We start from the raw sequence: 13,188 nt of genomic DNA on the forward strand, positions 1-13,188 counted from the left end.
AGTCGTCGTTGTATATACAATCTTACGACTTGATTTTCTTTTGTATTCCCTTTGTAAAGAAGAGCGTTAGTGATCTAAACGCTCTTATATTTCTTTACGGAGGGAGTACTTCTCTAAATTCAATTTAAATACATCATTGGATTATCCACTTTAATCTTCTATTCTTAACAAATTGTCGATACCCCCTCCCCCTCCTTCCCTGTCTCCACATTGCCCTTCACTCTCTCTCCATCTCTTTGTCATGTCCCTTTGTCCCTCCTTTCTTGCCTCCCGAGTCTCGTTGGTGTTCCCCTCTCATTCACCCTTGTACACTTCGTCGCTTCTTCACTTGGTGCGCCAAGGGGCATCGATCACCACATGTCTATGGTTGCATTTATGAGCCCAAATGTGGTTAGTGCTAAGCAGTGGCAAAATCGTCATCAACCAAGTGGCGACATCGACGTGTGATGCAGTGGGGGTTGCTGTCCACCCATATGTTTCGGTGCTTAGCCGAGTTTTTGGTATTTTGATGTGCTTAATTTGTGTATGCGTGGTGTTTGGTTGTGAGAAATAGAAGATTGTTGTGAGAATGACGCCGATGATTGACCATGAGGGAAGAGGATCTCGCGCGTCTTTAAATAAGGAAGATATATGTGCTTCTTTAGCAAGTTTGTGTTTCCCCATAGATGTTAGTTACTTTTGAGATATTGCACACGAACATGGTGGAAGTTATTTTTCATGTTACTTTATCCACGTCCAATCTGATGTCCCTCTCAAGCTACCACGTCAAATGTACTAGTTATCGCGTGCACACGTTCCTTTCAAACATAATATTTTAATATTACTTTTTGCATGTCGTTGAGACGACCAAACATAAGTTTAAAATTTACTTTTTACACTTCTCAAGGCCAACTTTGTTATTGATTATTCGACCGTTGAAGTCAGCCGTCAGACGGTAAAGCTTCTAGCTTATTCCAAAGGAGTTCAACTTCTATTAATCACATCATGTTTGAATTTTTAATCGTTTTATTTGTCGGTTCATCACTAGAGGTTGATGTGACAATGAAACTACACAAATAACATGCAATATGTCTATTTTTATTAGCAAAATTTTCATTCCGGAGGCATGCCCTTTTGATCTTGTATGCAAAAACTGGCACTGATGATATATAGACACACACACACATACACACACACCATTATAGAAAAATGCATCCATTTATAATTTTATGAATTGATTTCATGTGTACTTGTCTAAATTCAATTTAAATACAATATTTGGATCATCCACTTCAAGCTTTTATTTTTTTTTATGAAATCAGCTATACTCCCCCTTCCCCCTTGGTCTTCGTGTCGCCCTTCGCCCCCTCCACCTCTTTATTTTCTCCCTTTGTCCCTTCTCTCTTTGTCTCCCCCTTTCTTACCGTCGGTCCCCTCTCTTTCCTCCTCCCACACGTTATTGCTTATTCACTGAGGGTGCTAAGGGGGATTGACTGTCACCGATGCCTAGTGTTTCATGTATGTGCCACAATGTGGTGGACGATGGTCGGGAGTGGCAAAAATCACCACCGGACATGTGGTAGATGGGCTTGTGATGTAGTGGGGTGGTTGTCATCCTATATGTTGTGGTTCATACATGAGCTTTTGGTGTTTTTATACTTGCTTTGTGTATGTGTGGTGTTAGGTCGTGAGAAAGAGAAGATTGTTGTGAGGATGAGACCGGTGTTTGACCGTGGAGGATCTTGTGCATCTTTAAATAAGAAACCAAATATTGCTTCTTTAGCTACAACTGATGTTCTTCACCAATGGATCTAGCTCTACCGTACTGTATGGGCCACGCGCGGGCCACCACCAGGTCGTCTTCTTCCTGCGGTCATGAGGCGGCCGCGGATCGGAGTGGCGGTGGACACCGGACGAGAGGGGGAGAACCCTATAGGTGGAGATAAGTAGTAGCGATTACCGCTGGTAGCGCGGGCATATTCCAACAAACGAGAAGAGGTTCCTGGCCATATATGCACATCGAGGAAAGAGGGCCGAATAGCACCACACGTTGTCGTCGCCTCTGTCGCAGGGAGAGTAATCGCACAGCGATGTGTCGTCCTCTCAGGTCGAGAACAAGGGCCTACATAACAATTTTCATTAGTCGGTAATGAGAGGCCACCTAGGTTGGTCTCTAGAGCAGCCGCCCGAAGACACTGGGCCGACTGTGTGATGCGTGGGGTGGGCAGGTGAAAATTGCCCTGGTGCGTGTTGTAAGACAGTTGAACTATCAAGGCTTGAGGCCACATGTGAGCGACATACGATGGCTGATGAGCTCAAGTCATTGTGAGAGCTCCTAGGTGGGTGAGTTATACTATTTTTTAATTTAATGTTTCCCATAGCGGTGAGTTACTTTTCAGATTGTGTAGACAAAAGTGGCGGAAGTTATTTATCATGTTACTTTAGGCACGCCTAATCTATCTTTGCCGAGTTACCAAATTTACTAGTTGTTGTCCACATGTGTCCTTTTCAACCATGATATTTTAATACTATTTTTCAACCGTCGTATCGATGAACTCCATTCAAGGACATGGCGGAGGACGAAGAAAATAAGGTCAGGCGAACTCTAAAGAAAAAAAAAGTATGATACAAAGCCAAAGTAGTTCATACGTGTTTTTTTCAAATGACACTAAATAGAATCACCAGATATGATCCACAACATGAAAATGCCGAATAACTCAAAATATGTTATCAGATGTGCAATTCAAACATGAAAATATCACTAGAATCACTAGATTGTCAAGCCATTTTACAATATTGTCTAAACTCAATCCACATCACAAATTCACAACATGCACACATGTAGAAATTTTAGAAACTTATACCTTTCCTTTGTGTCTTTGCTAACCACTTATCCTTCCAGTCCAACCCCTACCTTTTCTATTCGCCGACAACGTAACACCGTCGCACCATCCCCTTGGAAAACGCCGTTGTGCCGCCCTGCGTCAGCGTCCATGACGCGTGGCCTATATCGTGTGTGGTGTGTGCCACCGTCGCACTTCAATTGTCGTCCTCCACCGGTACCGCTGACGCATTTTAGGTTTTGTGCAGATGTGCGATGCCTAGCTGGTTGATTCGATCCTTCGTTTCATTTCACGTGCATTCGCTAGAAGTCATGGCCACCACTCAATGTATGGGTATAGGTCTGAATAATGTAGCTGAAATGCTATTCGAGCTAATATCCTTTTACCTTTTCCCAGCTATGCAAGTACACATCTCAAGAAAAAACTATGCAAGTACGCATTGACGTACACAACCAGCCGCGAATGTAGTTCGGTGCATTACCTGTATACATTTTTAGACAAAATTCAAGGTAGGGTGGCTGCCCTCCTTGCCCTATGGGGTCCTCCGCCGGTGACTCCATTCTCGATTACTCTGCCATTCAGACCAGGAGGCAAAGTTTACGGTGTATCATTCCAACTTAGTTCAAATTTTACTAACCACATCATATGATGTGTATTTTTCAATGGTTTTCTTTATCGGTGCTCATTAGTGGAGGTTGATGTGACAATGAAACTAGACAAACGTTGTGTCTTATTTTTATTCTGTTAGCAAAATATCCATTCGGTATGAAAGCCTACTTTTTGGTCTTATATCAAAAGATTGGTAGTTTATGTATATGTATACCAGTACAGATAATGCATCCATGTACAATCCTACGTCTTGATTTCATTTGAACTTGACAAAATTTAGTTTGAATACAACATTTGGATCTTACAGTTTCATGTTTTATTCTTGTCAAATCATTGATACTCCTCCCCCTAATATTCCCATCACCCTTCGCCCCTACCCCCACCCCCTCTTTGCCCCCTTTATCCCCCCCCTCTCATTCCCATTGATGTTCCCATCTCTTTCCTCCTCCCACACCTCATTGCTTATTCACTAAGATGCAAAGTGGCATGACGGTCACCGCTATCTAGGGTTGCATTATGTGCCTAGTGTGATGGATGTAGAGAGCAGTGGCAAAATCACCATCAATCATGTGGCGGCATCACCCTAAGTTGCGGGATCGCAGGGAGGGGGTCCACCTATATGTCGTCTCCTCCCTGATTTTGTGGTGTTTTTGTGCTTGTTTTGTGCATGCATTGTATGGACTAAAGGACCATGCCCTAGGAACGAGCTATACATGATGTCGTGCTTATGAGCTCATCTCTTATTTTTCCTATGTTGGAGGAAAAGGTTGTTTTTTAAAATCCAATGTGTAAGTGTGGTGTGTTTATTTAAGTTCAAAATAAATTCATGAAGGACATATATTCTGAATTCACACTTTTGAGGTGATTTCTCCATATGGTTTTACATGCCTAGCTAGTAGAAACGTTGTTCCACTATGTAGTGGTACTATCCTCTCTAAGTTGTGATATTTAGCATATCAAATCCCACTATAAGGTATATCAGTCATTGCTACCAAAGATGAGTAGTGTGTGGGCGGGTAGATGAAGTACGACAGTGCTCTTTTGTTGATATGAGCTCTCAAGAAAATTTACATTGTTTTTTTCTTGTGGCATATATTTGTTTTGCGGGAAAATCTTTTGATCTATTCATCAACTTTCATGTCAGTACAAAGAACACTATAACTAATACGATTTCGCATTTGTACGGGTACAATGTTAACTTTTTCTTTTAGTTGGGCACTTCTTGGAATTCTAAGTGTGCCACATATATTATATATTATGGGTTGTTTGTTTGCCGGGATCCAATGCTTCATATAACTATTACACTTTTTTTGGGTGGTGGATAGAACTAATACACATAGAGAGTTCAGTGAAATCTATACACGTAAGGGCATTCTACGCCACACAATTCAGGAAGCAAATAAACTCACGAATATTGTTGGGAAACAAATAATTCACTAGTGATTACAAAGATTTGAATATGGAAGGAGATAGTGACGCCAATTAATGTTAGCTATATTTTCTAGTAGTATAGCACTGCACTCTTGTTATTTTTAGCACGAAAGTGTGGGCCATGGTAATTACGGCTCACATGAACAAATGTTGATCTGTCATGCAAAAAAAAAGACAGATATGTGGGCTCTCTCATGTGTTATGCCATGGTTTTCTTTTTAGAATGTGTCGTGGCAGATAAGTTTGCACTAATTTTGTTACATAACAGAGTTTCGAGTCACACATGCCCTACGTAGTGTTTTCAGCAAATTATACTTATATGACAGGATTATTGTTTGTATCACGCGTCTATATATGAATTGTATTACGCCACCGTGTATCACCGTATGTACCGTATGAATCTCTTTCGGTTGTGTATCATGTATTTTTCCCTTAATCCTAAAATATTTAGTAGTGTCATGCAACACTGGATGACCGTCACGGGTACAGATCTTTACAATTACTAAGCTCCCTAGGAATAGAATCCTAGGGGAACTTCAATTTTGTCTTCAAAGTGGATCCTGCCTATGGTGTATGTGTGACTCGTTCAGATCATGACTTCAAACAAATAAAAAAAATTGAAGTATCCATGATTAGTATCAATGAGTAGGATATAGCTTCTCTATCCTAGATTTCTATGAGGTCTGGTCAGGTCGTGGGCCCTGGATGAATTTTAAACAATGTTCATAAACTTAAAAAATGTTCGTGAATATAAAAATATATGCATGAATTTAAAAAATGTTGATGGTGTCCTGCATAGGGGGGTGCTAACCACGTCAGCCCCCGAGCATGGGCTGGGCCGAAGACCCCCAATGTACCAACCAGTGGGCCCCACCTATCAGGCCTCGCGATGTACTCAAGATAGAATCCTCCGAAGACTTGGCGTCTACTCCAAGACCAAATGAGATCCTCGACATGTTTGCCCCCTGATGTAACCGACCTAGGTGTAACCCTAGGTACCCCGGGTGTCTATATAAGTCGAGGGATTTTAGACCATATAAGTAGATTCATTCACATAAGATCGCGAGGTAGATCAACATGTACTTTGTACCCCTTGATACGTCTCCATCGTATCTACTTTTCCAAACACTTTTGCTCTTGTTTTGGACTCTAATTTGCATATTTTGAATGAAACTAACCCGGACTGACGTTGTTTTCAGCAAAACTATCATGATGTCGTTTTTGTGCAGAAATAAAAGTTTTCAGAATCGGACGAAACTTTGCGGAATTTTTTTATTGAATAAATAAAAATACTGGAACGAAGATCCACCGAAGGGGGGCCATTAGTTGCTCACAAGGCGACAGGGCGCGCCTACCCCACAGGGCATGCAATGATGCCTTGTGGGGCCCAAGAGGCTCCGTCTGATCTAATTCCAACTCTATAAATTCCGTCCTCCCGAGAAAAATAGGAGAAGAAGTTTCATCGCGTTTTAAGATACGAAGCCGCCGCCACCTCCTGTTTTTCATCGAGAGGGTTGTTCTGGAGTCCGTGCGCGGCTCCAGAGAGGGGGATTGGTCGTCATCATCATCATTGACCCTTCTCCATCAACAATTTCATGATGCTCACCCCGGGAGTGAGTAATTCCTTCGTAGGCTTGCTGGACGATGATGGAGCTGGATGAGATTCATCATGTAATCGAGTCAACTTGTTAGGGCTTGATCCCTAGTGACGGTGTCTTGGACTAAGGGGTGCCAACCTAGTCGGCCGATAGTCCTCGGGCTGGGCCTGTGAGCTTCACTCTCCATCGGATGGACTACGGAAGCTACACGCCTAGACGTAATCAAGACTACATCTGCCGAAGACTTGGCGTATACTCCAAGACATCTCCTACCGCCTCCATGCGATCCCCTGGATACCGACCATGTAACCCTAGATGCTCTACCAGGCATGTATATAAGCCAGAGGGTTTAGCCCGGAGAGGGCACCGTAACACAGTTACATCCACCTATCCCTAGAGTTGGGTCTCTCCTTACGATCTTGAGGTAGATCAAGCTTGTACTCGATACATCATCATCAATATAAACAAGAGAAGGACGTAGGGTTTTACCTCCATCAAGAGGGCCCGAACCTGGTAAAAACCGTCTCCCTTGTTCCTGTTACCACCGATTCGAGATCCACAGCTCGGGACCCCCTACCCCGAGGTCTGCCGGTTTTGACACCGACACTGGTGCTTTCATTGAGAGTTCCACTGTGAGATCAACATGAGGATCGATGGCTCATCCACAGATTAACTGCGGCACCGGCTATAGAAACGTATACGTCCCCGACCAACTTTTTGTGTTCGGTGATGTCTACTACACAACTTGTTCTTGTAGACTCATGTTGGGCCTCCAAGCGCAGAGTTTTGTAGGACAGTAGCAAATTTCCCTCAAGTGGATGACCTAAGGTTTATCAATCCGTGGGAGACGTAGGATGAAGATGGTCTCTCTCAAACAACCCTGCAACCAAATAATAAAAAGTCTCTTGTGTCCCCAACACACCCAATACAATGGTAAATTGTATAGGTGCACTAGTTCGGCTAAGAGATCGTGATACAAGTGTAGTAATGATAGTAGATATTGATTTTGTAATATGAACAATAAAAACAGCAAGGTAGCAATTGATAAAACATAGCACAAATAGTATTGCAATGCTTGAAATGAGGCCTAGGGTCCGTACTTTCGTTAGTGCAATCTTTCAACAATGCTAATATAATTGGATCATATAACGATCCCTCAACGCGCGATGAAGAATCACTCCAAAGTTCTTATCTAGCGGAGAACATAAGATGAAATTGTTTGTAGGGTACGAAACCACCTCAAAGTTATCCTTTCCGACTGATCTATCTAAGAGTTCGTACTAAAATAACACCAAGTTATCGTTTCTGATCGATCTATCCAAGAGTTCATACTAAAATAACACCATATGATACACATCAACCAACTCTATTGTCACCTAGATACTCCAATGTCACCGTGAGTATCCGTGAGTTGATTATGCGAATCAAACAATTTCAAATTCATAATACTCAATCCAACACAAAGAACCTCAAAGAGTGCCCCAAGATTTTTACCGGAGAAACAAGGACGAAAACGTGCATCGACCCCTATGCATAGATTACCCCAATGTCACCTCGGGAATCTGCGAGTTGAGTGCCAAAACATATATCAAGTGAATCAATACGATACCCCATTGTCACCACGGGTATTCATAGCAAGACATACATCAAGTGCTCTCAAATCCATAAAAGTATTCAATCTGATAACAACGAAATCTCAAAGGGAAAACTCGATTCATCACAAAAAGATATAGAGGGAGAAACACAATATGATCCAACTATATTAACAAAGCTCGCGATACATCAAGATCGTGCCAAATCAAGAACACGAGAGAGAGAGAGAGATTAAACACATAGCTACTGGTACAAACCCTCAGCCCCGAGGGTGGACTACTCCCTCCTCATCATGGTGGCCATAGGGATGATGAAGATGGCCTCTGGTGATGATTTCCCCCTCCGGCGGAGTGCCGGAACGGGGTCTAAATTGGTTTTTCGTGGCCACAAAGGCTTGCGGCGGCGGAACTTCCGATCTATCGACTCTCCTAGGGTTTTTGGAATATTTGGGAATTTATAGGGCGAAGAGGCGGTGCGGGAAGCCACCGAGGTGGGCACAACCCACCTGGGCGCGCCCTGGTGGGTTGTGCTCCCCTCGGAGCCCCCCTCTGGTACTTTGATACGTCTCCAACGTATCTATAATTTTTTATTGTTCCATGCTATTATATTATCTGTTTTGGATGTTTTATATGCATTAATATGCTATTTGTATTATTTTTGGGACTAACCTATTAACCTAGAGCCGAGAGCTAGTTTCTGTTTTTTTCCTTGTTTTTGAGCTTCGCGGAAAAGGAATACTAAACGGAGTCCAAACGGAATAAAACATCACGATGATTTTTCTTGGACCAGAAGACACCCAGGAGACTTGGAGTGCAAGTCAGAAGAGCCACGAGACGGCAACAAGGGTGGAGGGCGCGCCCCCTACCTTGTGGGCTCCTCGGTGACTCCCTGACCTAGATCTTCCTCCTATATATTCACATATATTCCAAAACCACCAGAAGCATCCACGAAAACACTTTTCCACCGCCACAACCTTCTGTTCCCATGAGATCCCATCTTGGGGCCTTTTCCGGCATCCTGTCGGAGGGGGATTCGATCATGGAGGGCATCTACATCAACTATATTGCCCTTCCGATGAAGCGTGAGTAGTTTAGCTCAGACCTACGGGTCCATAGCTAGTAGCCAGATGGCTTCTTCTCTCTCGTTGATTCTCAATACCATGTTCTCCTCGATGTTCTTGGAGATCTACCCGATATAATCTTCTTTTGTGGTGTGTTTGTCGAGATCCGATGAATTGTGGATTTATGATCAGCTTATCTATGAATGTTATTTGAATCTTCTCTGAATTCTTATATGCATGATTTGGTATCTTTGTATTTCTCTTCGAATTATCGGTTTGGTTTCGCCAACTAGATTGGTTTTTCTTGCAATGGGAGTGCTTAGCTTTGGGTTCAATCTTGCGTGATTTCACCCAGTGACAAAGTAGGGATAACGGGACACGTATTGAATTGTTGCCATCGAGGATAAAAAGATGGGGTTTTCATCATTTTGCTTGAGTTTATTCCTCTACATCATGTCATCTTACTTAAGGCGTTACTCCGTTCTTTATGAACTTAATACTCTAGATGCATGCTGGATAGCGGTCGATGTGTGGAGTAATAGTAGTAGATGCAGGCAGGAGTTGGTCTACTTGACACGGACGTGATGCCTATATTGCATAATCATTGCCTTGGATATCATCATAACTTTGCGCTTTTCTATCAATTGCTCGACAGTAATTTGTTCACCCACCGTATTATTTGCCTTCATGAGAGAAGCCTCTAGTGAAACCTATGGCCCCTGGGTCTATTTTCCATGATATTAGTTTCCGATCTACTATTTTGCAATCTTTTATTTTCAGATCTATAAACCAAAAAATCCAAAAATATTTTATCTTTTGTTTAGTTTTATCTATCTCTATCAGATCTCACCTTTGCAAGTGACCGTGAAGGGACTGACAACCCCTTTATCGCGTTGGGTGCAAGTGTTTGATTGTTTGTGTAGGTACATCTATTGGGGACTTGCGCGTTTCTCCTACTGGATTGATACCTTGGTTCTTAACTGAGGGAAATACTTATCTCTACTTTGCTGCATTACCCTTTCCTCTTCAAGGAAAAACTAATGCAAGCTCAAGAAGTAGCCTACTTCTTTGGCCCATCAGGTGTCTTCTGGTCCAAAAAAATTCTCCAAAACGCTTCGCTGCGTTTGGACTCCGTTTGGTATTGATTTTCCGCGAAGTAAAAAACAAGAAAAAAACAGCAACTGGCACTGGGCACTATGTCAATAGGTTAATCCCAAAAAATGATATAAAGTTGCTATAAAATGATTGTAAACACCCAAGAATGATAATATAACAACATGGAACAAGCAAAAATTATAGATACATTGGAGACATATCATTCAACAGCATGACCTTTTGCGCCGACTCGGCAGGCCATCTGGCCCCCGTCGAGAACTATGCCCCGGATCAGGTCGTGACTTTCGGAGGCTTGGAATACACCGCGGATTCCCGCGGCGAGCTCGTCCTGTCAGGCTGGACGCCCGGCCGGATTGAGGGCCTATCAGGCATCGGAGGCTCGACTCTGGAACCGATCTCCCTTGAGGACGTCGGATCAGGCTCCCAGGCACCGCCTGGCCGCATGGAGAAATCAATCATCACTGCCTCAGACAGCCCCATTGCAACATCAAACCCCTATGTTGATATGAGTTCGGCTTTGGACACTACATCGGGTTTAGAACCGACCCCAGTAACACATTCAAAACTGACTCTGGCCCCTCACGAGGCCAAGAGCTCATCAAGAGATTCGCCGATTCCACCTATCGTGCTTCAAGTCAGCCCGGCCCATAGCCAGGCTATGAACCCCGAGGAGCTATCTCACTTAAACGAGATGCTTGATCGCATCCAGAGCTTGTCAATCTCTAACGGTCAGACCTCGATCTATGAAAAGATTGGACTTAAACCGACGACCGGGAAATTTATGTCCCACCCATCCACCTAGTCGCCACGATCGATGATTTAACCGACGTGCTAGACTACGACGAGGCCACCGACATGGATGAAGATGTCGACGACCCTATAGAACCACTTCGTCGCTGGTAAACACCGGCAAGTGGGCTACAACATCTATTTACGATTTGTACATGGTTGACACTCCCAATAACATGTCCAGACATCGGCGCAGGTGTGAACGGGGCACCAATGGGGACCCCAGGGGGAACAATGCCACCGCTGATAACAGCGGTGCAACAGCCGACGAGACTGGCAATCCTGGAGAGGATTTTCATGCCTCCCCAGCATGATACGCCAGCCCTGAAGGAATCCCCGAGGACGTGGACCCCAACGACCTCTTTGAAGGGGCTGATGATAACTACTTACCTGAATCTAAGGAGGACGAGAGCCTCGGTAGCGAGGACTATGTAGTCCCCGAAGACCCATTTGAGCAAGAAACGCTTCCGGTGGCACCTCATGGCCACCGCTCGAAGTATGAAACGGAAGCAGCAGCAACTGCAAGCCAATGAGGACGCACTAAATGACAAGTGGGTCAAAATACTCTCTGCCGAGCAATATCTCGAAGAACGGCGCCGCAGCGTGCCTAAATCTTATCCGCGCACGCGTTTGCTGCCCGAGTTTGATGAAGAACTAACAGACAACATGCCTTTAACGTGTGGACGGGCGGACCAACCCAACCGACCCCCTAGAGGGCGTGACAGGCTAGTGCGGGAAAATTTCCACACCCAAATAGCGCCATGCCATCACGGCAAGGACCCTGATGATTACTTGGAGCCTCATGACACTCGACGCCAGATAGAGGCAAACCAGGTGCCACCTCAGTCCATTTATGGATCAAGAAGATGCGCACCCGCGGGATTCAACGACTATGAGGCACTGCTGGACATGTACGGCCGAGCTCGGGATCAAGCCTATGCATGGACATCTCCTGATGTCCAGTGTGACACTGCTCGGTCCCCAGACCCCTCTCACCTGATCTGTTTTACAGACAGGGTGATGGAACACCAGTTCCCGGATGGGTTCAAACCTATTAACATAGAATCATACGATGGCACGACTAATCCAGCTGTATGGATTGAGGATTTCCTTCTCAATATACATATGGCCAATGGAGATGACCTCCATGCTATAAAATATTTGCCGCTCAAGTTAAAGGGGTCGGCAAGGCATTGGTTGAATAGCCCGCCTCCTCATTCCATTGGGAGCTGGGAAGCAATCGAGGATGCCTTTAGGGATAATTTCCAGGGCACTTATGTCCGACCTCCGGACACCGAGATCTCAGTCACGTCGTTCAGCAACCAGGCGAGTCAGCTCGGAAATTCTGGAATAGATTCCTTACCAAAAAGAATCAGATTATCAACTACCCCGACGCCGAGGCCATTGCGGCATTTAAGCAGAACATCCGAGATGAACGGCTCGCCCGCCAGCTCGGGCAGGATAAGCCGAGGACCATGGCGGCCCTCACATCACTTATGACCCGCTTTTGCGTGGGAGAGGACAGTTGATGAGGACATCAATACCATTGTTACACCCATAACCCCTGCTACTATGCATACTGGACCAATTACTAGAGCTCGCACACGCCAATTAAATTATCAGGTACTTTCATTTCTTGGGAATGATTCTAATGTTCATGAGAATATGATGATGCCTAAAATATATACATTTGTGTTGATTACTAATGAAGGGCCTAGCATGGACAAGAGGGATGAACACTGGAGCAGGAACAAGCTTGTAGATGAAGGCACATGCGAAGGGAACCAACACGGTGTTTCTAGTGCAGATTTCAGCACTTTGAAGCCCCCATGATGACATACAAGGACATGGACGAAATATACAAGATGCCCTTTCATAAATTTTGTCCATAGCTTAATATAGATGCCGCGCCACCTTATTTTAGGGCCAAGCCCATGTAATTTTGAAATACTACTGTCCCTTTGCCTGCATGCAGAAGAGCTTACTCATCTTTGACTTAAGCTTGGACCCCAAGATGGTTCCGTCTCGGAAGGACGAACAAAGTCATAATCTGGCTCAGCCCCATCATTAGAGTCAGTGGGGGCAATCTCCTTGTTGGGGGCAGCAGGTGCAATACCCCAGTTCTCCTTCTGTCGTAGCTGCAGAATACCATGAGACATGATATGCTCAG

This window comes from Triticum aestivum, chromosome 5D (genome assembly GCF_018294505.1).
Source record: "Triticum aestivum cultivar Chinese Spring chromosome 5D, IWGSC CS RefSeq v2.1, whole genome shotgun sequence".
In the NCBI taxonomy this organism is placed as follows: Eukaryota; Viridiplantae; Streptophyta; class Magnoliopsida; order Poales; family Poaceae; genus Triticum; species Triticum aestivum.